Source organism: Cygnus atratus, chromosome 23 (genome assembly GCF_013377495.2).
Source record: "Cygnus atratus isolate AKBS03 ecotype Queensland, Australia chromosome 23, CAtr_DNAZoo_HiC_assembly, whole genome shotgun sequence".
Taxonomy (NCBI): Eukaryota; Metazoa; Chordata; class Aves; order Anseriformes; family Anatidae; genus Cygnus; species Cygnus atratus.
This window is the reverse complement of record NC_066384.1, coordinates 6,148,906-6,174,504: the sequence shown is the minus strand read 5'-3', so window position 1 is coordinate 6,174,504 and position 25,599 is coordinate 6,148,906. Positions and strand designations below refer to the sequence as shown.

Sequence of the window (25,599 nt, the reverse complement as noted above, 5' to 3'; positions counted from 1 at the left end):
AGTGCTTGTGGCTTCAGATTAGCCAGAACCTGAGTTGCTATTCTTGGTCGAGTCAAGGGCCATCCAGTCCCACACCCTTCTCCAGGAGGTCCCTGGCCCTGGCAGCAACCTGCACCCCAAGAGGATGTAGCAAGGGACCTGAAGGACGGGTCTCTCCATTCAAACTGCACCAAGCATCATGATAAAATCCCAGAGCAGCAAACAGCTTGCACAAACGGGAAAATAGCTGCAAAACTCTTGGGTCACTTGGAAGTCTACGAGCAGCCAGCAATTAGCCGACACGTCCCCACGTGGCCACGTAACCTTTTGCATCAGCCAAGCCCATACCTGCCTATGTGGCTACAACCTCACTGGGGCTGGAGCATTTTCAGGTGAAGTTCAGCCTCCAGTAAGCCCCTCTGGGTAAAGTACGGGCTAACCTGGCACTCGGATGGACCCGGCTGGTGGGTGGGCAGCTGCTCCTCCCCAGTGGGCAACAGCTCCCGTGCAGCACCAGGGAGCGGTGGGGCCATTCCCAATTTAGGTTAGAGTTTGCTGACATCCTTCCAAACTTAGATTGGACAGTTTTGAAGTAAACAGTCCACAGGCAAGATCCCATCTGACTTAATGCAACCGATAATTTTTTTTTATTTCTTTGTAGTTTGTTGTTGTTGTTTTGGTTTCTTTTTTTGTTGTTGTTGTTTAGTCTGGCTTTCCTATAAACAAGGTGGCCACACATCACATTAAGGATTAAGGGTGTTTGCATAACCACCAGGACAGCCACTGATCAACTTCCAGTGCATGAGAAGGTATTACCCTCTGATTTTTATTTTTATTTTTATTTTTATTTTTATTTTTTTTATTTTTATTTTTATTTTTATTTCTGCTGTTCTACATTTCTATGTTCTTTCTCCTGCATTCAGGGTCACTAAAGCAACTTGAATTGGCCATATTGATGACTTGGGCATCTATCAGTGCAAAAGATGATGTTCAATGGTCTAGGAGATGAAAATGCAGACTTCTGGGAATCTAAAGAATGGCACTGAAAGCCGAAATGTGTCCTTCAGTGTCCAGATTAACTGGGCTCCTACATAAGCAGCACGCACTGGTCCTGCAGTATTCACAGCATGTACATCTTCTCGTATAAAAATGCAGACTTTCAAAATGGGCACCGTGGTGATGACGTTTTAAATAATTACTATTTTATGAATACTTCTCAGATTTTTTGTTTGTTTTAAAACTACTTTAAGTTCATTCTTCAGTGTAGCATTGTCTCAAAAGTATATATTTTGCCAATTTATTTTATTGGTTGGGGAAAGAGAAAGTAAACATGTCGTAGTCCCCTCTCTTTGTTGTTCTTACTTCATGTGACAGAAGAGACAGTCCAGAAGCAAACCTTGATACTTTTGGTTTAGTTTAGGCTTGTTTTTTTTTTTTGTGAAGTGGAAAGAGAGAAAAATCATTTTCAGCATCTGAGCTTCCATGCCCTGGGCAGAAATGGAGTGAGCCTTGTCCCACACAGCTGCTGGCTGATGCTTCAACAATTTGCTGCTACACCAGCCTATGCGAACTTTGGGCTCGTCAATCTGTGCACATCCTGCTAATTTTGGAGAATGACGCTTTTAAAACTCTTCTGCTCACCCTTGTTAAGTTTCCCATTATAACTCCCTGAAACATGCATTATGCTGCAGTCCCCTTCCGCAGCCCCTTAGAGACTTCAACCAAAAGGAAAAAAAAAATCAAAGCCTAAACGCAAAATCAATGCTTCAAACTCAGGGGGTCTGGAGAAGAAACACGGAGAGGCAGCGCTGCCTAAAAACGCGTGTTTGAGCTGTCAGGCACATATGGTGGCCAAATAAAAGGGTACATTTCTATGAGAGCGTTTCTGAAGTGCTTGATGATTTATTTCTAGATGTAGGGGACAGGACAGGCACACAGTGAATTTCAAGGCAGCAAAGGCCTGTTGTAAATCAGATTGTCATTTTTCCTATCTTCTGAAAAGAATCCCAGAGAGGTTAATTTAAACAGCAAGGTATGTTTCCCACTCCCTCAATTTTCTTCTCTCCCTCATGGCTATACGGCAGAAGTTATGTTATTGCTTACCTCCAGGGCAGGAGAACAGAAAGGGACTTCTGCTGGAGATCAGCCAAAGCTCTGTGCTGGGTATCAGCAGACGATGGAGAAAATCTTTGAGCTTTAGGTCATGTCCAGATGTTTTTGCATCTGCTTTGGCATCTTTGACTGGCTTTGGCAGCTGATGTGGTGTATACATTCAGGAGGGCAATCCAGAAATGCCATGCTCCAAACTGCCTAGCCTTGCAGATGCCTAAACTTGACTAGGAGCCATGTGGGACCTAAAATATCGCTGGGTGCTCACATCTGGGCACCTACACGTGCTCAGAAATGTCCCAGGCTTGGGAGCTGGATGCTTTGCTCACACCTAATCTACATCTTGATGAAGGGAAGGCATCCGCTCAAACTCCACCCACTAGGTACAGGCAGCCCCCAAATTCAGCACGAAGCACAGGAGCTGCTCTCCAATATAAGAACCACTGATGAGCAGTCAACTCCTTCCCAATATTGATACCAGGATGAGTTTTATGATGTTATCTTGGACCAGGGGTTGCTGTTTCCTTTATACACCTCCTAATTTCTCGCTGGGAAAGACAGGAGACATCACGCTTCAGTGGGGACTGCTGTGCAGGGTGGTGGCAGGATATGGCCCTGACTGTCTTGGCCACCTCTGTGGGCTGTCAGGTTTTGTGATAAAAATCTCTGCTGCACAGCCACAGAAGAGCACAGAGATTCCCTGGTGGGTGAGGGGCCCAAATAACGCCCTGCCCTACTCCCAGCCCCATCCCGGCAGCCCTCAGCCCCTCCCTGACCCATCTCCACAAGGCCAGAGAAGCAAAGGGGACAACAGCAGGTGGGGACCCAAATTAGGGACTCGTAGGAAGGGACACCCTGCCCAGCTCCTCCCAGGGTTGTCCCAGGAGAGCCTCAGCCCCAGGGTCCAGGTGTGAAACCCACAATGATGATGAGGCCCATGACCCATGAGATGAGTCAACTGGAGTTCATTACGGACTGACGCGGGGACGGGCCCCGTGGTGGATGCAGGGGAAGCACACCTGGGGATTGCACAAGGCTTACAGTAGGGTGTTTAGGGAAGGACCCAAAGGTGGGGAAGGGAGGGATCAAGGTGGTTTGGGGAGGAACACGTGGGAAAATAGAGGGATAAGGAGATAAAAAGGGCCATCCCTGTGCAAACAGTGCTGGGCAGTACGCTTCTCCAGCCATGCCCTGCACATGATGAGTGCGGTCTGTCCTATCTTCTCATTAAACTCTGTTTATAACAATTTTCCTGGGGGAGGGACTCCCTTTGCCTGTGTTTGTGTGCACAGGGTCTGAGTGCAGCTGGGACCGGGGTGAGTGTGCACCAGTAATGGGAGCGGGGTTCCTACATCCCAGCACCAGCAACTGGTGAGACTGGGGACCCAGGCCCAGCTCAGGGACGGTCTGCAAGTCTAAGCTCACCTCCTGGAGGGATCCACATTGTCCATGTGTGTATATATATTTCCCACTAACAGATCTCCATCCTGAAGTGTAAGCAAACAGCCCTGAGAGAGTGAGAGACAGATAACTTTGTTGTCCATCCAGGAGATCCATACCACCACCACCACTGCCCCCAAAAGCTCTGTTCTGTGACCAGCAGTGCTAAGCTTCCTTCCGCGACTCTGCTTACATGTTTAAATGACTAGCTTGGATTTTCTGTCTTTATATATATATTATTTTACACTTTCATTTCAGCACAGAAAGCTCCTAAAATTTTCCTTCCAGGGCTTGAATCTAAGTAATTACAGGCTACGGTCACACAGTATATGCTGGCTGGTACAGCTCTCTTCCCTGCCAGAAAAGCAGGTCAATTATAAGCAATGAACCACATTACCAGGAGAGAAAGCTGGTTTGAATTCTGGTCAATTAGTGCTTAAAACTGTCGTGGAAGAGAAAGGTAAATTGAGCTAATACAGCTACGCAGGCAGACCTACATATCTCAGCATTGAGCACAGACAGCAGAGGCTTAATTTCTGAGATGGCAGGAATTAATGATGTTTTGGCATAAAATCAACTTCAAACCTGCAGGGTGAAATCAGTGAGGTTCCTGGCCTGTCTCTTCTCGCCTCCTTCTTCGGGTCCCCGATTGAAAAAACATGCCTACTTAGGGAGGGTGCTGAAACACATAATTAACTTTAAGGATGTCCTTACATACTTTCCCGTGACAAAGTGCAAAGAGCTGAAGTGTGTAAGGGCTTGCTGGACTCCTGCCATTCCCATGACTGCCCCAGCCAGGGAGGAAGAGGAGAAGGAGCGAGCACGAACCAGGCTTCCTCAGGCCCTTGCAGAGGGCTGGCTCTCAAATAGCCCAGAGACCTGGGACCAGCAGCTTGAGTTTGTGGCTCCCTGTCCCCCTGCACCCCTCTTTTGAGCATGGACTATTGGAAGCAGTGCAAACTTCAAAGGAAAGGTTGAGAAGAGATGGTTAGCCTGAAAACTTCATTTTCTCCAGCTGGCAAATGTGCACATCACCTCCCAGGGGCCACATTGATAGAAAGGGAGAGCCAGACACCTCTCAGGTTTCTGCTCACTACTGCTCATGCAATGCCCTTTCGTGGTTTATCATCCAAGACAGCAGCAACCAGTGGGATATCACAGCAGAGCCAAGCCCAGAGGAATGACAGACAAGGGAAATCAAACACGCAGTCCCCAGGGCAGTGAAAGAAAGCAGCAGATGGAATGGAAAGCAAAGGCTCTACTGCCCCGGAGTGCCTCATGCAAGCTGGGAAGGGGCTACGGCTTGGTGCTCCTCATCCCTGTCCCATGTCCCAGCAAACATGCAGGGAGCAGACACTCCTGGCTCTTGAGAGGCTGCACACCAGTGTCACGGTCAATGCAGTGAGAACTGGACTGTTGTTTTTAATCCCTGCCTTGCTGTTTGTGCCCAGACCTGAAGGGAAACATCTGACATAGGTATGTTCTCACAGGCTCACTGCATGGTTCAGGTGAGAAGAGACACCTCGGGGACCACCGGGTCCAGCCCCCTGCTCGAGCAGGGTCACCCACAGCAGGGTGCCCAGGACTGCGATACGACCCCACGGTGCCCCACAGCTTCCCAGCCCCAGGGCTTGTTGGCACAAGCTGCCACACTGGGTGGACTGAGCACCATGAAGCACCTGGCATGGACATTGAGAACCTGGTCCCACGCGTCCATCTTGGTACTACGATACCCACGGCGCTGCACTCGCCATGTGAGTGCTGCCCTGCCCTCACAAGCCTTCATCCTTCCACTGCTGGAGCCAGGAGAGGCTGGCATGGACCAGACTTAGAAAAGCTTGAGGTCGGAGCCAAGAAGCACTAGTTGGGTCCACCACGTCTCAGGGCTGTCCCATCCCGGCTCCAAAACACCAGTACCACCTTACGAGAAGGTGCTGCGTGGATCCTGGGTCCTCGGGCTCTGCCCGCAGCATCATCTGCTTCTCCACAAAACGCATCTCCTCTCCTTATGCAGCACAGGGTGGGACCCAGCCATGCATGACCTCGATGAGCATTAAACCTTAATGTACACCAGATCGTGAACTGTCACAACAGCAGCCATCAGCAGCTCATTGCACATCACCACACGGATTTACACTGGCACAAAGCTGATTAGGTAAGAAAGGAATCAAGGAATAAAGCTCTGCCTGGACACAGAGCAGGGCTGCAGGACACCCATTTGTTAGAAGAGGTTCATCCCACATTTCTTCTTAGTGTTTGGGTTAATTCTAGCATAAAGTGGGGTTTGTGAAAGCCCAGGAATACTCTGAGGTTGTTGACAGGCGGTTTCATTGGACTGCTCGCTCCTCCAGCTTTTCTTAAAAAGCTCAAAAGCAAAGCAGCTGAAGCTCGGGGAGGCAGCGATGCCCCGAGCCCCAGGCTGGGCTGCTTACAGATGACCCACTGCAAAACCACCCTGCAGCACTGGAGGCTCAATACCTTTCTTCACTCTGCTAACAGCCGTGGTGACCTGAAATGGCCTGAGTGCTCTCAGAAGTGCCTCAGCCAACCTCAGTTTATCTGAGCAGCTCCCAAATCCCAGGGCTGGAGCTGTGGGACCTGCCCATGGACCCCTCTGCAGACATCTCCCCCCTCTGCAGGTGCCAGCACTTCAAAGGCAGGTGCAGAACAGCCCATAATAATGAGAATAAAAGGAAAAAAAAAAGCCTGCTCACTAGGCAGGCACTGTTTGACACCCCAACACGTGAGGCTGTATTTCTTAAGCAGCCTTACTTTTCTGTAGCTCTCACCGAACGGATCTATGCGTCGTTTTATTAATATTAGCTGTGTCTGTCTGGTTTTTAAAATGTTATTAAGGTCCACTCCAAGATTTTCCTTGGCAATGAATTCCAGGGCCTAATTATACACTGCGTTAACAGGCTTAGTGTTTTTAAATGTAACACTTAATCTCGTTAGAGGCCACGTGCTCTTGCATTTGCAGAGCAGGTTAAATAACAAGACCTACGTACCCTGCTGTATACCTTTACAGGATGTTTATTGCATTGACCGAATTTCTACGTATTGGATATGGAGCAACTGCCACGCATCCTCGAAGTGAGTCACCTTCCTAGATCTTGCCCTGAGTTACAGAAATCCTTCAGGTCCATCTCTATTAGTGCCAACAAAGCTCAGAATGTCTCTTGTTCCATACCCATCTCAGTGATGCTCTCTGAAGGGTTTGGGGAAAAATACATGAATTTATACACTGACTTTCTTCAGATAAATACTTCATGTTGGCTCTCTTGCTGCCACAACAAGCAAATGACAAAATGCTACTGCCTGCAGATTGCTGTAGTATAAACAACGCTGTCCTACCAGGACTGCCAGGTCTAACAGGTTTCAGGTAAGGCTTCCCCTTTATGTGAGCTGGTTAATACACATGCAATGCTTTTATACTGGCTGTCCTCTTTGCAGAGGGACAGAGAAGAGAGGGGGAGGTTTCGTGCCAACCTCTTCCCCATGCTGTGGCACCCACATTTTCTCATTAACTTTCCCATCACCTCGATATGCTGACTGGATCTAACAGTGATGAAGATCAGGTACGTGCACAAGTTTCAGATTAGCTCTTCCAAGTGCTGCTTGTTCATAGTGAGGTCCATGTTAGCCTCCAGTTTTCAATATTGACAGTCAAGATACTGTATGTTCTTTCTGTACCCAGAACAAATACGAAAATGAACCTACCCACCTCACTGCTGGAATTAGCTGTTTACTCACCTACTTAGTTTTGTTTCTTTGGTGTAATGATAAGAGGACAAATAAGAAATCAATAAAGGAAAAATAAGGGTATTTTGTATATCTGTGTCAACATGAAATTGAGCTGGTAAACATCACTCTTAAAACTCAAGTATCTTCTTGAGTTTATAAATTGCTTTGTATTCCAGAATTAAACACATAAATACGGTCACATGGGATTAAAGGAAACACAAAATATTAAAAATACTAACTCCTTTTTTGTGATAAAATATATTTTTTCATCTAAAGAACATAAGAATAAAGAATAAACAAATAATATTATATTTTCTCCTATGGCTACATAGCAGCCATATGTCAGAGCATAAGTTTGAAACGTGACTCAAGATGACGATGCATAGTCGTGAAATATCTTGTTAAAAGTCCTTGACAGTCAAGAGCTCCCATGTTACAAATGTCAACAGCAGTGTATCATTTTCCACTTTGGGATTTTCACTCTCTAATACCCATATTATTTCAACACACGTACTTGATGCATCATATGGAAGCAAACCCGTCATCCATACACTTCACAGCAACATTGTTCACGTTGACTGAAGATGACCCAGTGCTCACAGATAATTTTAAAAGCTGTGCTGTTTCCTTTCTCACAGAGGCTCATATATTGAAATGCACTCAAAATTTGTGTGCCAGTCCTGGGCCTCCATTAGGACAAACTCTCCCAGTTCCCCTGTCAATTTTGTTTGATCACTTGCACGTTACCAACATATACGTAAGGACACCTTTCCTCCTGAACCTGATGGTGTATGGACATTCCCCTGCATATATTTAGTCATTGCATTTCTGAAACTTTCATAGAATAGTGGAGCTTTTGAGGAAGTGCAAATTGTTCTTACACAAGTCTGTGTATAGATGGAGAACGGTCTTGTTAAAATACACGTGGAAACGTTTTGTGGAGAAGCCTTAAAAACAATCTAACAGAGTAAGAACATATCACAGAACACAACCTTTCATGAGTGCGCTGTGGATAAAGTACAATTGCTGTGCTGTCGTTATTTTTTCAAATATTGTATATTTAAATGGCTATGCGTGAAAGACAACAAGGTATGAGGAATGACATTGGAAAAAGAAGGTTGCTTTTCCCTATTTATACTGTTTGTGGCTTCTTTGAATAGGATTGCTTTTGTTCTTTTGGATATATGCCTTATGGAGCATAAAAACACTTTCCTAAGAAAGACATGTTTCAACCTGAATTTTCTATATACCTTCCAGTTGAAAACTGGAGTACACAAATACCTCACTGTTTGTCCAGTAAAACTGGAAGGAATTTAAATGAACAAGATAGGGTAAAAGTCTCACCTTAGAGTCATAAACAAGCGTACAACAAAACATGAGGGCTTGTTCCCCTCCCTGATGATTCTTCCCAGGAAAACAGATAGCTGATCTCTGCTAGACGGGACTCAGGGGCGCTTTGCTGGCTGAGGACCAAAAATACTGTGCTGAAAAATGCTAAAATGGATTTGGGGATTACTCTGTCTAACTGTTAAAATGAGTTGCCATTACAATATCATTGGTTTCAGGCTGTAGTCAGGACCTGGCCAAATAAAAGAAGACTCTTTCCACCCCTTCCCAGCCATGGAAGTGCCTAAAGGCTGGAATTCAGGATCTGGGAGATAACCAGCATGAAGTCTGAGCAGGACATGCAGCCAGAAAGATCTCCCACAGAATCTGATGTATTTTGAAGAATATAATCTTTTGGAATCTTTCTGAATTAGCATTCATTTTAACTTGCAAACCCCTGGGACAACTTTGTACACAAGCTTCCCAAGAGACCCAGTGTAGTAAAGAGAAGTGTCTTGGGAAAGGTGCTAAAAATAGGCCCTTTGGTTACCACAGCAAAGTGCCCAAACATGCACAGAAATATTCCAGTGCAAACAGAACCTGGATTTCACTCTTTTCTACCCCATCTCCCAAGCCCATATTGTGCCACTGCATGGCACAGGTAGCTACAATTAAAGTTCAGTATCTTTTCTCTGCACTGAGCTCCATCCCTCTCTTGTGTCCGCCTCGAACCTCAGTTGCTCGCAGCTGCCCAGTGTTTCAGCTCAGCCCAGCAGGCCCTTCTGTAACTCTGAATGAACAACCATCAGCTTTCTAATTTGGGATCCAAGAACAAGTCTCGGAGCCTGGGCATGCTCCAGGAGACCAAGAGAAGTCACATTAATAGCTGCACTCTGCTTTGTACAGACCTCCTTAGCCCTGGGATCTTGGTAGGCTTTACAAACACCAGCTAAGCATCTGGATTCTCCATGAGAAAGGCATTTCTTATTATCAGAGCAGGATTAGTAGCCAGTGAGTGATTTCTGAAGGGTGGCAGAAGAATGATGTGTGGCTGGACAAGGCTTCAACTCCCAGATACCAGCAAGAGAGTTGCTGTGTTGTGCTTTTTTTTTATTTCTTATTTTTTTTTAAGATGCAAGTTTGGTATTTTTGTTTTTGTTTTTAGTATTTCTGCTTCTTCGGAGAATAATAATGCACTCGTTGGGGGTGCAGAAGCAGCCTCTGCCACGGTGGAGAGCTGTCTCTCATGCATCTGGAGCAGGACTTTGCAGGACTGGGGGACAAGCAGCAACAACAAGCCAGATGCCAGAAGCCGTGACCCAAAGGCACGTGTGCCTGTTTTGCATATGCTATCCCCTTCAGCACGTGCCAAGCGAAAGTCACTGAAACCAAGATGGCTCCAGGCAAGCAATGAATGGATTCTCGCAGCTCCTCGAGCCAGCAGGATAATCGGCAAGGCTGGGGACAGGAGGCACAGCCTTAGAATCATAGAATCATAAAATATCCCGAGTTGGAAGGGACCCATAAGGATCATCAAGTCCATCTCCTGAAGATGGGCCGATGAGAAGAAGATCTGCAGTTCAGGCTTGTTTGGGCAGCCTTCTCAATCACGTTTAAGAAGTTTGCCCATCAAGCAAATCTCCCCCAAATTAATGAACCTATCTTTTGATTTTATATATTCTCTTCTCATTTTTAGAAAAAGGGCACAGCTAAGTTGTTTGCATCTTCTGGTAAGGCTTTTCTTACGATCTTACGTGTTTTGCAGTGATCGTGGCTCTTTCTCCTACGTGTCCAAAATCAGATAAGTAACAAAGGGTTTCTCAGCCGGAGCCCACGCGGAGGTGCAGGTCAGAGCTGCAAACACCCAAGCTGACTGACACCCAAGATCACTGCCCACCTCGCTACTGGGAGATGCTCAAGATGCTCTCTATCCTTCCCCCTTGTTTTGGTGCGGCGGTGTGCTACTTGCCCAGTAAGAAGTGGACGATGGTTACCAGTGCCCTACAGACTCCAGGTGGCAGGAGATGCCAACTTGTTCTTAAATATGTAAGTTCTGGGAAGAGCCGCATAGGAAGGTGCATGGGAGGGAGGAATTCACCAGGCTTAAGCTCAAAACAGCACTCCACAGGCAACAAAATTTAACCCCAGAAAGCATTACAACAAAATTTTTGGTGCTTGCTTAGCCTTCATACAAAATTAAAGGCAATCCAGTAAAAACACAGCCTTATCCTGGTAAGAAATCATCCACACGTTTTAATGTGCCACCTGCACATACTGCGCAACTCTACAAGGCCCTAAATATAAACAGACAGCCCTTTCCTGGCTGTTAAAATGAACACTACCTCAGCTTGTTCTCTGAGCAAGCCAAAATTATAGCTGTTTGGAGATCAGAAACATTTTAGGGTGGGACACGCTTTTTTTCTCTCTCTTCTTTTTACAGTGTTTGTAGTTTTATGAATAGGGCATTCATTGTGCCCTAACCCCAAAGATATATCCACCTTGGAGAGAGGGCTAAAATTAGTAGTAAGTATATTCCTAAAACTGTCAAGAGGAAAGCCAGCTCGTGTGGGATGCTATAGACACGGCAGGCAAAACAACATCCCTAAAACAGCTGGGTCCTTTGCTGCACCTCTTGTTAGAGAGCTGAGGGGTTTGCAAAAAAAACCACATATGCACTGGTTGACCTATCTAAACAAAACAAAACAAAACAAAACAAAACAAAAAAAAAAGACTTTTTCCTGCAAAGTCCAGCAGCGGAAAGCCGTGCCAGCACATACATGCCTGACCAGACAGCTTCTGGGAGCAGAGTAAGCCTCAAGATGTGACTATGTGAGCAACGACTGTATTGAATTTCCATTCCAGAAGACACCAAATCATTTTACAGGCAGTAAATCCAGAGCTGATATCCCTTATTATGAAATAACAGGCAGGTCTGGATGGAGCACGCCACATTCATCAGCACAGAAGCAGGGGAGAGGCAAAAGAAGCCTCTTCATCACTCCTGGATGCTGCTGGGGAGCAGGAGAGAGGGATGGGGCACACACCTTGCACACACAAGTCTAGAAGTGGATAAGGGAAGCAGAGCCTCCCTGATAGCCCTGGCTGGAGCGAAACCCCCAGGAGCAGGCTGCTGCTGGATGTCTCTGTGGGTATGTACACGTACATCCCGAGCGTGCCCTTGGAAGCCTGCCGGTGAAGGGCACGTTGGTGGTAAGGCAGCACGCATGGCACATACCCCTCCTTTCCCAACCTTTGCTTACATTTCATCCGGTCTACTCTGACTCCAAGGTTTAATAAAATTGAATCCCAGCATGTCTTGAATTAATTAATTAGATCTCGTTCCAAGCTACCGTGCCAATTTCTGCAATTACGCTGTTGCTCACAGAGGAGCTCAGAGAGCGGCTGCATCCATCCCTGAGCAGCCAGGGGCTGGGGAGCTGAGCCGCAGCACGGCAGAGGGGTTGGTTTTAAAGCGCTTTGGGTTTTCTCCTCCTTCACTTCCCCACTAGAAAAACTCCTGCAGCATGACTGGTTGTGTCCCTGTGTATCACGAAGCCAGCCCTGCTCCGCTAAGCACCTGGAGCACAGCCCTGAGCCATGGAGCAGAATTCCCCTGGCTGCAAATTGAGTCTTTAGGCTTCAAAATTGGCGAGTTTGGGCTAATGGGGTAGCTGGTTTCATCAGTCCATCGGCATCAACTACAGATCTTTTGCCCCCTCCCTATGTTCCTAGGTTTGCTTCCCTCTTCAAGTCATCTGCAGTAAAGGATTATTTTATCCAATAATATATATATATATATATAGATAGATAGATATATAAAGGCAAAAATATTTTTTTTCACTAGGAACAAGCTGTGGATGTTTGAGGGAAATTAAGATATTTTGACAAGACAGTAGGATTATTCTCTGTATTGCTCTTCCCTGATAGATGAGTTCCAACAAGTGTGACATCCCCCCACACACTCCATGGAGCCAACACAATCCTCCCAGCACTTCTAGCAATCTTTGCCCATCTTCACTGCCACAGCTAAGAGAAGAGCAATCTCAGGCGCTCTGCGACCACAGCAAAGAGCATGGCATCATGGACAGATGTGGACAGCGGGACAGGAGATACTTCCCATTGCCTCATTTGCCCATTTTGCACCACTTCATGCAGTGTAATTAATTCTGACCTCAGAAGAGTCTCATCAGTTTTGCCTGCTGTCAGTGCATTGGGCAGGGACCCTGATGAAGTGCACTTGTTTACAAACACGTTAAAGCATATTTAAAACCCATTGTTTCTCACTCCAGCTGCCCAATTACTTTTTACTCAGCTCCTGGACCCATACCAAAAGTAAAAAATGACAGATTGCCAAAAAGACCAGAGACAGAGGGGTGGAGGGAGGGGTGCAAAGCGGCTAGACAGCACAGCAGATTAATACATTATCCTGCTGCCTCTAGGAACGGAGGTCAGAAGCTGGACCAGGCTGACGAAACACTTGCAAAATTAAAGGTCAGTGAGATAATGAGCTATAACGGCTGTTATAGAAGTATTTTGCTGATGGAGGAGCTCTGAGCTCTTGCTGAAGAGAGGCTACCTGCTGCTCCCTGGGGGGCAAAATCTGCCCCCTTATATTAGTGTTGGCCATTGGGACCAAAGACGTGACTATGCCACATGGCAACATCCTCCCACCATTCTCCTCTTGCTGTGTCCATCTCTCTCACATCAGCCCAGTGACTCTCAGCCCTTAACACCCTCCCAGCACACATGCCAAGCCCTGCATTGTGCCACCATAAACGTGCTGGTGGTCAGTGTCAACGCCAGCAGTGCAGCATCTTCTCCTGGATGGTTTTGTAAGAGCTCCATGAGCAGTATTTTCTTTCCACAAACATCTCTAAAGTTAGGCAAGCAGCAGCGCTAAGAAGAGCAAATCTTTATCCATAAGTGAAGAAACTTCATGAAATTTGCAAGGTGCAGCTGCAAGGGAGAGCAGGTAAGGAAGGACAGGATTTGGGTACCTGATGGTCATGTCCTCAGCTACAAGGCACAAAAAAACAACAGCAGCCTCTGCTTCTAAATATTTTATATTAGGAAGTTGCTGGTTAAAGAGCCAGAAAGAAAACCGCAGCAGCAGGGAGCAGGAGAGGTGACCTCCGCATCTCCTGGGATCAGGCAGTTCCAGCAAGCACCCGTACAGGAGCACGGGCTGTTTCGTCTGGCTGGGCAGCTCCAGACAAGACCAATGGTACACACTAAGCAGAAATAAATACATAAAAAAAGGACTGAAAGCATGGATCAGTCCTTGCCACTCAGAACATCCTTTTAAACAATCGGTCACCAGACATCTCCTCTTGGAATTGCAAATTCCAGCAACGGCATCACCTCAAAGGGGCATAAAACCAGCAGAAAGCCCTGCAGACAGATGAAACCCCAAAACACCAAGGCAATAGGCCCTGCAGCACACAGCTGCACACCCTGAGGTATCCCCACGCTTCCTGAACCACAGAAGCGGGCACCGAAGCTGTGGCTGAGCCTCCTACCTGCTGGCCAGCTGCTACAGGTTCATCTCCGAAGCTTCGAGGAGGCTCAGGTGTTCCTGTGGTGACCTGGGAGAGGGAGCCTGGGGAGAAACACAGGAGAACTTGATGTAAAGTGGTGATCTGAAACAAGACATTCATGCCACAGGCCCACACATCCACTCCAACTGTGATAGTAACTTGTATGTTATTCTACTTGTTCCCACGGGGACATTAGGGCTTTTTCCTACTCGCCCTTTTGTGTTTCTTTTCTCCAACCCTTCTGCCACTGTTTTGGACTCGTCTTTGGTGACATTTTTCATTTTGCTGCCCCTCAGTTTGCTCTCCTCAGGAGAACTGCTCTGGAGAGGCACGTTTCCGAATGGGGCTGCAGCGAAGCAGGCTGACCCGCTCCACGCTTGCTCACCGTTGCCCTTCACGGTCAGAGCAGAGCTGCTGCTTGTGCAGCCGGGCTCATAAATGTTACATCTGAAACAGTTTTTGAAGAATACCACTGCAGGGACTTTTTTTTTTTTTTCTTTTTTTTACACATGAAACGACTCATTTCCAGACGTACAAAGAGAAGGCGCAGGGGGCCAGCTGGTGATGGGCTTTGCAGCTCTTCTGAAACCAAGGACCCTGAATGGGAACCAGACCCCATCCTGACCACTTCAGAGCTGGACCACGCAGGTGGGCACAGACCCACAGCTGTGCAACAGGGCAAGTGGCTCTCGGCATGGTCGGGAACCCTGATTGCCCTCTAACCCCAGGGCCAGCAGGGCTAAGCCTGAACAGAAATCCAAAAATCACAGCAGGTTATGGGAAGATGCTCAGGAAAAAAAAATACAATCACTAACCTGACTTTTGGCTTAAAACAGAACTAAAGAATAAGTTACTCTTATTGCTCTTTAGATACTCTTATTTTTCTTTATCTCTTATTACAGGCCTAAAGAATAACTTAGCCCTACTGTCTGATTAAATTCATTTTTCTTGTTGTGCAGGAGGAAATATCTACAGACAGTTCATACTCTGAGGATTTAATGGGGCTAACACTGTTAGCCCATCCAGCAATTCTTCATAACATCTTCCTCACCATGCCTTCTGCTGCCAGCAATTAGATTAAATAATTTTAAATCCGCATCCTTATTAGTGGCTTCTCTTGAAAACGTGTTGGCACACGCATGCAGATGCACAGAAAACTCTGTACAATGCTATTGCAAAAGCACACACAGACACACAAATGCCATGGCAGGACAGGGCTGAATATGGACAGTCAAAATACTATATATTAGTGTGAACAAAAAGCTAAAGGCACTGGTGAAACAAAAACACCCTACTTAATAATGCCAGAGAAAGAAAAAAAAAAAAAAAAAAAAAAAAAAAATTATATCTTCATCTTGCCGCTGTCTTGCAAAACAAAATTGATCAAATTTAGCAAGGGTAAAGGATGCAAAAGTGCTACAAAAGCAGTTTAAGAACCCATAGAGGTGGTGAGTAAATGTTGATTTTACGCAACACCATGAGCATGGATCAATTAGTTCCTGAAGCACGTGCTATAAACAAACATCCTTTTTATCCTTTCTTTTTTTTTTTTTTTTCCTAAATTCTGTTTAGGGACTTTGCTGTCCCTTTCTCAAACCTGAATTTACCTAAGGTTTCACAGCGACCTTGAAGGCCCAGGTCTGTTTCCACCCTGCTCTGTGCTTGCCCCCACTGAACCAGCAGGGTTCCTGAAGCACCAGGACACCCACCCTGTGCTCTCTCTCGACACACACACCCCAATCTCCACGCTAGGGAACACAGAGGTGGCTGTGCCACCGTGCTCATGGGCACTCAGTGATGCTACAGAGCCCCGTATCCCGGTCAGCTTCCCAAAGGGAAACCAGGGGACATCTCTGCCCCTCTCCCCATGATGCTGCTCTGCCAAGCTCCAGTGTGACCAGAGCCTGTCGAAAGACCCCATCCTGCATTATTTATACCCATTCTTAAGCCCATGTGCAGCTGTTTTCTTTCCTTCTTCCTTTTTTTCCTTACTCTGAGCAGTGGCATCCAGCAAGGGGGACAGTGCAGTCATCTTCCAGGGGAAGGAGACAGGTCCATCTCTCCATCTCTTCCCCTCTTGGTTGGCTTCACCCCTTTCTCACCCCCAGGAGGTGCAGGAATTACACAGTAAATCTGATGGAGTGAGTGAGGATCCCAAGGTCCCCAAGAGCGGAGGGGTGAGGACGGGGCTGCACTGCCCCATCCTCCAGGGCACTTTCACCTGGGAGGTGCAACCCTACAGGGACGAGTGCCCCTGCTCAGCAGGACCAGCCTGACCCGGCTGTCAGAGGCCACTCAGATGGGAAAGATTGTGCCACTGCCCACAAAAAGTCCCCTGCAACTGTCCCTCTGCCCCAAAGTGTAGTGGTACTGTGTTATTTGCTTGACACCAGCATCAGGAAGCTTGCCACAGGCTCACCGCTCCCTGCACCACTCAGCCCCAGGTCAGCCTCCCCCAGACCCAAAGGCTGTAGAGCCATGCCCACGCATTGCTATCCTGGCAGATTCACCCTCCCAAGGAGCAGCAATGTGTAGGCCAGGCAAAGAAACAACCTAACATTGCCCCAATTGTTTCCAGCACCCTAACGAGCCAGTTCAGCCCACGCTTGTACCAAGTTTGCAGCCCTGTTGAGGTTACGGGTACCTGCTCCATCCCGCTGGTGATCGATGCACTTAATTGCGTGGCCGTGAGTGCACGTGTGGGTCCCTGCAGGCATTGCTCGGGGAACGCGCGGAAAATCTGGCTCTGGTACAGTGTTGCTCTATTTTACCTTCTTTACTGCTTGAAAAACATTTGGCCGTTGCTGAAGAGAGCCAGGCTAGACGCATACATTACAGCCCGCTCCAGAAATAGCACATGCTGGCTTGCACAATTTTTGCAGCTAAAAAGCTTCCTTTCAGCTCAGCAGCCTGTCCCCGGCCATAGAGCAGCTCTGGAGAAGTCAAACCACAGCTCCGGAGCCTGCGGCTGGGGATGAATCATTTCAGGCAGGTTTCCTGACACTGAATGCAGGTGAACAAAGTGTGAGCAGGTTTGATTTCCTCTCCCTCAGTGCCAGCACCTGGGTATCTTATGCAAAGTGTTTAATGAGCTAATTCGTACCTTGGAGAAGAAGCTGTATGTCAAAGCTGAGTTTAGAAAGCAGAGGTGTGCGGATTTAATGCTAGGCCTGGCAAAGAGCTATGCGTATGCTGAGCAGGGCCAACCTCACACAACCTGGGTATCACACAGCTGGGTCTCAAAGGCAGCTCCATCCTCAAAGCCAGCTCAGCCCAAGGATTTTCCTTGGAATCCACCACTTTGAGCAAAATATGATGGTTTCCAATGATAGCCCCATCCACAGGATACGTGCAGTTTGTGTTTTGGGTTGGATTCAGGCTGGGGAGCTCTGGATGAGAAGCTCTTCATTTTCTGTTCAGGTCTGAGGCCTCCAGTCAGCCGTGAGAGGTAAAGGAGCAGAGTGGAAAGCAAAACCAGTTACTGGAACAGGGCACGGTTACATCAAATTCTGACCTTGCTGGAACCCCATCTCTGAATATGGGCAAAACATCCCCCACAGATCTCCAAGTACCACTCAGCACAGTCTGTGATCATGTATGCAATCTCAAGTGCTAATGGGAGACCACCATCACCTGCAGAACATGACCAGCAAAACAACTGCCAACATCCCAGCCCATGTCTACAGACCCCTTCTTACACATAAACCTATCAGAAGGGCTGAAAAAAATGAATATCTCTCACACTAATCAAAAACCACGGTTGGTATCAGGAGCTATAAAGCAGCCACTTGATTTGAATACTTGCACCACATTCATGCACCCCATCCAAGATGCTCAACACAGCATCACTGGCATGTCCCTGCTGCAGCACCTCCACAAGGCGTCCAGCACCAGATAGATGGATCCGGCTTGCAGACTGCACAGACCCATGCTGCCCACACACCCACTTGTCTGGGATCGCCATACCTCCAGTTGTCCAGTCGCAGCTGGGTTTTGGACTATTGCATTTCTAGAAATCCACCAAAAATAGTCAAAGGATTATTTTTTTTCCTCCATTCCCTCAACACAGCATCTGGGTGGAAAAAAAAAGATCTAGGGTATCCTAGACACTGGTGTGTGCACTGAGGCAATCTCAGGATCACAAGGACATAAGGCTTCCCTTACGTCATGGGCTTGAACTTGGAATATGACAATCCAACATAAACTGTGTCCACTAAATCTAAACATGAAGAAATGCGGGTCACTTTTAGGAATGACAGGACTTCCTAGAAGATCCTGATGTGCAGGGGTGGTGGTGACGAGTGCCAGCACCCCTGCACAGCACGATGCGGCCCCAGCAGCAGGCTGGGTCACGACGCGCACAGGAAGACCGAGCGCTGTCTACAAGGGGAAAGCAGGGCTCCCTCCCCTCCTTGGGGCTGCTTTTATAGGCAAGGCTTTCAAACACAGGCCAGACGAAGAGCAGCACACAAGGACCATCGCACACGTGCACGTCTTGCAGAACACATGCAGATTGCTGTGCCTCTCCTGCTTTCCCCTTTCCCTGTGAGAAAACCCCCTTTTTTTGGAGAACAACACTGCTCAGGGTATCACTCAGAGAAAAAGGGGAAAATAGAGAGCATTAACATTCAGCCTGCTACAGGGGACAAACGCCATTGACTAGCTATCACAAGTACCTCAGCTAGACCCTACCTCTGTAGGGAAGGGCTTCCCAAGGCCAATATGGGTTTTTGCTGCTCACATCCCCAGCTCTCAGCAGTGTCTGACTGCATTGGCTTGGGTCAAAATCTTCATCTGTGATTTACTGCTGCCTGTGACACCAATGGCTTTACCGGTGGCGTTAAATAACTGCGATGCTCTGGGGACACCCGAGCCAGTAGTTTTTTTCATCCCTTACCACCTCACCACGTCAGGGCTGGCTGGTCTCTTTCAAACACCAGAGCAGCAGACAGAGCCTCGTGTGCCTCTCTTTTCCTAGTGAAGCACTACAGACTCTTTATATCATTAACCCAGACGTTTTGCCTAGCACACTTGATTTAGAGCTTTTTTTAGGAAGATTAAATAAATAAATAAACCCGCAGGCAGCTGTTTGCCTCCTGGATTGCAGCGAAACTTCGGTGCTTTGCAACCTGGAAAACAGAGTCCAGCATTTTTTTAAAAGTCCTGGCCGGTTGTTATAGCAACATATGCATGTGCGGATGTGTGTGCATGTAAAATAGACTCAGACCCAGGTTGTCACGGGCAACAGGAGTCAGCTTCGAAGTCGAACCAAACTTGCTGCCTTGCCTGGTGTCATGCGAACGCCGCAGCCAGCTCCGACGGGGCCGGGAGCCGGGAGCTGTCCCAGTATCTCACTGCCGGTGCCAGTTGCTGGCTGAGAGCTCAGTGCCGTCTCGCAGCTGATTCAGCTCCTTAAGAAGAGGGTAATTTTCTTTATCCTGTTTGCTTCCTCCTCCCTTGCAGGCTGCCACAGCACCTTAACCCAGCTGGGTAAGACAAGCTCATGGCTCTCTCCCAAACAGATGGCTGCAAGGAAGGTCCAAAAATAATCTAACCCATTTGCCTGTGCATTTTGAGCCTGCTTTGCTGATTGGCAGACCCTCCGGAGACCACCAGAAGAAGCAGATGGTCAAGACATGAGATCAGAGCTGGAGACGGAGATGTCAATCAATAGGTTGGAGTGCCAGGCTCCGGGACGTGGTCGGGAGCAGGCAGCTACAGCAGCACCACGCAGGCGAGGCTGCACGGTCCCATAAGGACAGCGTGTAAGTAATGAGGCTGGCTGCAAAGTCTGGTTTTTGATTTAAAAAAAAAAAACACAACACATTTCACAGCCTTGTCATGCTACAAGAGTCAGCCCTTATAATGTTTTGCACCCCTGGAAGGCAGCTGATGTGCTGAGCCTCTGTCGATCTCCCCAGAAAACTCCCGTGCAGAAGTAGGCAAAAAAATAGTAGTGAAAGAGCAATGACATGATATAGCCATTGCAGAAACAAGAGCGGGGTAAAATCTCAGGAAATCACAATCGTTGCAATTCCTCTGGTGGTAGGCTCTGTAATGAGCCTATTTTCCTGGGTTAAAAAAAAAAAAAAAAAAAGGATGTATATTCAATATGTCTTTCTGGGTCTTGGGCTACCACCTAGCTGCACTGGTATTGCAGAACAGATCATCAAAAACAAGGCAACAGCAAAATTATCCCCTTCATCCCTTCATGTAGGTTACTGGTCAAATGTCTCAGGGTGATGCAGTTCCACAGCATCCTCGGCACGGGGCTGTAACACAAAAACTCCAGCCTGGTCCGGAAGCCTATTTGGGGTGAGGGATGCAGGCTGCAAAATGCAGTCAAACTACCGCTTGTCCAGGAATAAGCAACACGGTGAGTGGAGCACTGATCCCTTCAGTGAGGTTAAAGAACCCAAATCTATATTTCAGTTAAGTGTAAAAATAAATAAATAAATAAATAAATGAATGAATAAATAAGGTGGGAGGGAATAAGTCTGCAAATAATTGATGGGTGTAAACACCAGATCAGAAAGAAATTATCTAGAAGGGGCACTTTGCCAATGGAGTAGGTTATGGAAAGGAGAGCTTAGCCTGAGTACTACAAAAACACGCTGCCAGAGAGAACAGACAGCGTGGGGACTGGAACACCTCCTGAGGAAGGTGGTGGAAGACCCATTAATGCATTCACCACGAAGCTGGGCAGAGCCCTGGAAAACACTCCGTGATGCTCTGCTGAGCGCTAGCTCCTGGGAGAAGGAGCGAACCCGATCTAACGCCTCTTCCTGCTCTGAAGTCTGGATTGTAGCAACTCCAACCCCCAGCATAATCCTTTATTTTTTAAATCCTCCTGATTTCTTCATCCATGTTCACTTTTACAGCAAATCCCTGTTCTAGCGAGAACATCATGTATGTCATCAATGACAGCAAACAAAACCTGGAGGCATGATGTTCATATCCTCTATCCTGCTGTTTGGGCTTTTTCTCCCCTTTCTCCAGGGACACAGCTTGCACCAGTTTAGCAACTTTACTGCTATACTATAAGGTTCTAGACCACCCCATGGAGCTGTACGAAGTATTAACGTCAGTGCCAAATAATTTCATTCTCTTTTGTGATTTACTCGCTGCATTTATTGTTGATGCAAAGTGCTGCGTTAACAAACTTGGGAACAGAAAGCCTTTTTTGTTGTAAAATTCATCTTTATGTAAAGCAGAAGCACCAGGAATCCTCTCCACCACCCAACTCCTCTTACCAATGGCTCACGCCAAAACAATGTTTCAGCATCATTCAAAAGGCACACGGGCTTTAGACAGACGTCTTTGCGAAGAAAAAAAAAAAAAAGTGTCTATGTGTAAGGAATGCCCAGGCATCCCACCCCAAAATCCCGGATGTTCACATCTGAAGCATCTGCATATGTGCTTGCAGAGCCGTTTGTAGGAACTGTCGCACACATTCACTGTGGCTGCTCGCAGAATTGGGGCCGTGCATCCAGACAGACGGCCAGTGCCGCGCCACGGCCAAGGCGCAGCTTTCCCCCCTGCTGGTGCAGCAGCCAGGGGATGGGGTCAGGTCAGAGGGGGCAGCACCAGCTCAGGTCTGGCTTAGATTTACAGCACAGGTCACGCCTGGCTATTCTGGGACATGCCGGGGGTGGCCGAAGAAGCAAAACAACACCGGCTCTCATTTCTGCCTGACACTTGCTGCATTTAAGGGCTTACGCTCAGCCTCCCGTAAAAGCAAATGCACAAAGACCGAATGCATCGCGCAGAGCCCGAGAAGTTTGGACCCTCTAAACCCACCCCCAGCCACACGCTTCTCGTTAGCAGCCAGACCACTATTGCACACAGCTGAGCGGGTAATTTTAGCTGTCTGCAGAGTGCCAGGAGATGACAGCATCCCCGAAGGACCGGCGGAGGGAGGTCTGCTCAGAGGCCCCGCCACCACCCCGCTAACCGAGGTCCAGCAGCCGGGTGCATCCCCCCGCACCCAGCACCACGGCTCCTCCAGGCACCGGCAGCACTTCCAAAGACTCTTTACAAGTAAAGCTGCCATGAATGCAGACGTTTGTTGCCCCACAGCTTTATTTTTTAACCCGCGGTGCAATGTTGCTGTAAGAAATTGAATACTTGAGCATTAAGTATGTGTTACAGTGCTGCCTTATACAGCAGCAAAGTGATTAATTAAAATTTACAAGAGCAATCCAAATGCCTAAACATGTTTCTTGGCGGCAGCTCCTATAACCCACTGCCAATAACATCTCGAGCTAACGACAACCCCAAAGTCAACCTCTGGGAGCCATGAAGAGCCTCTCTGAGCTAAGCCAGTTGGTAACAGGAGAAGAACGAAGAGATACGCAGTTCTTCAGGAAAAACAAAGCACGTGAACACAGTAATGTCTGGGATGTTTGGCTCGCGCTGGGAGTAGCCCTATCCCAAGTCACAAATCCTGGCCGAAGCCCAGTTTTGTTATATACAGCATTGAAAATGCCATATAAAAGAGAGAAAGAGCCAAGTTCACATCCAGTGCCGCGATCCACGAGATGCTGAGCACTTCCAGCCAGCACTGAGCCGTGCCAAACACTTTGCAAAATCAGAGGCTAAATTATTCCCTGGGAGAGTTTCTTCACACAGCTCCAGAGGATGCACATATTGATCACGCTTCTTCCCCGCTACCCCCAAATCCGCCCGCTGAATATAATCCAATAACTTGATACTTTGGGTAACCTTTGAAAACCTAAAATTGAAATTTCCCACAGGCAATCCTCAAGACTAAATTAGAGCCAAGGGGGTAAGACTGGGGTTAAAGCTGTTGATTTAAATGGAAAAAACAGTCAGGAAAACATCACAGTCAACTGTGGCAGGTTTACAGAGGTGCAGCCCATCAGAGCCAGTCCAGTCACTGGAAACTGGTTGCATAAATCAAACAAATGAGAGTGGAGAGACTCTTTAAAGTCCGCTCTTACTGTTTTATTCTCTTAAAAACAGGTTTCCCTTGCAGCATGTAAATAAATGCAAAACTTTTAGTGTGCTGAACTCAGCTACGCTGGCTGCTAGAGAAACTCCTTTTTATTTCATTATCATCATTAAATAATGTCATTGTTTTCAAAGTACACCAGTTGCTTACTGGTAATGATTTCACTGCCATGAAATAAACCTTGCAACGATGACTGCGAATCTTACTCATGGAAACACAGCTCATTTGTAACTTTACTTTAGACACTTAAATTAGTATGGATCAACTCAGCCCTACTGGAATAATAATTTCAGCAGCAGTGTCAAAAAGCAAATGAAAAATAAAATGCCTTACTCCATGTAAAAATAATTGTGCTGTCCAACCGCTTCTCTAAAGAACCCTCTTAGCTTTCCCCCCTCCAACTGGAAATTTGTCATGGCACAAGTCCTGCACTCGGGAAGGAGATCTTTACAGATCTTTACAGCTCCCATGAACATTCACTCTGCTTCGCCAAGTTACACACACCTGAAAATCGTCATCTGCACTTACTTGGGGCTAAATTCCCCGGTTCCTGCTGTGCTCCGAATGCTGGGCACCGAATCCCTCCCTGCAGCCCCTGTGCCTGGTTGTGGTGGCCCTGCCCCGCTCCCCAGAATCGCCGCAGCCCCTTGGGAAAGGAGCGCTGGGCTGTAGGAGCACGCTTGCTTGTCCTCTAGTCCCTGCTGCTTTAGTGACCCATGATAATGCCACGGTTTCTGGTGGTTACAAGCTGGAGCAATGGCTCCTATTGATCTTAAGAGCCAGGCAAATATAATTCAAAACTCGTACAAATAAGATATGGGAAAAGTTGCATAAGCACAGCTGGGAACTGAAGCCAGGACTGACTCAGTCTGGCAAATCGCCCCAGCCAGACACATCCTGCTTGTCACAGGTTGTGCTACCCTCCCTGCTGGACCACCTCTCCCAAAGGAGTCCTGATTGTTTTTTTTTTGATTTTTTTTTAACCAGTGTGCTGGGAATGAGCTGTTTAAGCTAATTAGCAAATCTGACCTGCGTTCCCTGTAAACTGCTCCCAGAAAGACCAGTTCACACGGAGGGGACCCGCTGGTGCAACCAGTTAGTCGTGCAGCGGCAGCGAGCTCTGCGAGCAGGAAAGGGCAGGTTCCCGCTCCTGCAGCACTGCTTCTGTTTGCTTTTTCTTAAAATCATCGGAAGTGAGAGACAAGCTTTAATTAAAGAATGTTTATTTGTAAAGTTGAGAAATGCCAAAATTACAGCTGGCTCTACAAGCTTAATTTGTTCCATTGTGTGTATGAACAGGGTTTTATTCAGATGAAGAGGTACCTTTTTTTATTTATTTTTCCTTTTTTCTTTTTTCTTTTTCTTTTTTATTATTAAGTTTGTGCAAGTTTTACAGGACTTCTGCCTCGCTGTGCTCCTGGATGGCCAGTGAACAGGGTGGAGCAAGCCAAGAGACCAAAGCTAGCACTATGTGATATCAGACAAGGCTGACCTATTACCTAGAATATCTTCTCTTCATGCAATTGCACTTACATTGTCAGATAATCCAATTCAGATGGGAATAGTTCTCCTCCCGAGCCACAGTTCATTGTCCTTAAAAGCACCAAACCCGGGGCTGGTCAGGGAGAGGACCGCCAGTGACCGCCAGCTGCGCGGTTATGTGGTCCTCAGGCTTTTTCCCTGCCAAGTCTTTAACCCTTCAGCTGCACAGACTGACCACTGCACTAAAGTCTAGCATGGCCACTGATTTAGCAAATCATCAACTGCCCAGAGCTCAGATTTTGTCCCTAACCTCCATATTCTGTAGCAGCCTGGCTGCGCAAGCGCAGATGCGGAGATGTGACTAAGAGCATGACATAAGTCCTATTACTTGGGTGTCGACACTTACAGAATTTGTCTATCTATAGCTTCAAAATCACGTAGGATGTTACTAAGCATCTGCATGTCTAAACTTACGGCGGTTTTCATCGCGTTTCCGCGCATTGTTTCTTGAAACAAGGAGAAAAGCAGCTGCAAATAGGGGTGCACCTGGAGCAGGACAACCCTTCAGTAGCAGTGCAGGACATGATGGTGACAATATAGGTAAAGCCAGCGCCCTTTGGCTTCTTTGCAGGGGGTAAAAAAGGGATAAAAACCGAAACAAAACCCAATGTGTTAATGTTAGTCTTTGGAAAGTGGAGACAAGTAGGCTGGGAGCACACAAAGGGGCACACTGCCTGAGCAGGCAGGAGGGCAGAGGGGCTTGGGGTCGGAGGGAGGGGATGCTGTGACCCAGAAGGGACACCAGAGCTGGAGGAGCAGCTCCCTGTCCTGGAAGGAAACCCTCAGCAAGGAGGGTAAGAGCCATCCTGAGGCTTCAGGTATTTCTGGTTTTGCCTTGATCTTGTGATATGAGTGGTGCAGATAACCTTCTGCAAAGTCCTCCCCTTCCATTTCCTTCAGTTTTCTCCCTGAAGGCCTGAACAAGAAACTAAAATACCCGGAGGAATG

At 47.3% G+C, this 25,599-nt stretch overlaps 1 protein-coding gene across 7 annotated transcripts in view; it reads right to left on the bottom strand.

Annotated features, from left to right (window-relative positions):
- HIVEP3 (HIVEP zinc finger 3) overlaps positions 1 to 25,599 on the bottom strand; it is a 254,857-nt gene that overhangs the window by 119,342 nt on the left and 109,916 nt on the right. For all 7 annotated transcript variants that reach the window (XR_007709111.1, XM_050715102.1, XM_035565061.2 and 4 more), the window contains one exon: positions 14,118 to 14,197. The gene's annotated coding sequence lies outside the window, so the exon portion shown is untranslated. The remainder of the gene's footprint in view (positions 1 to 14,117; positions 14,198 to 25,599) is intronic.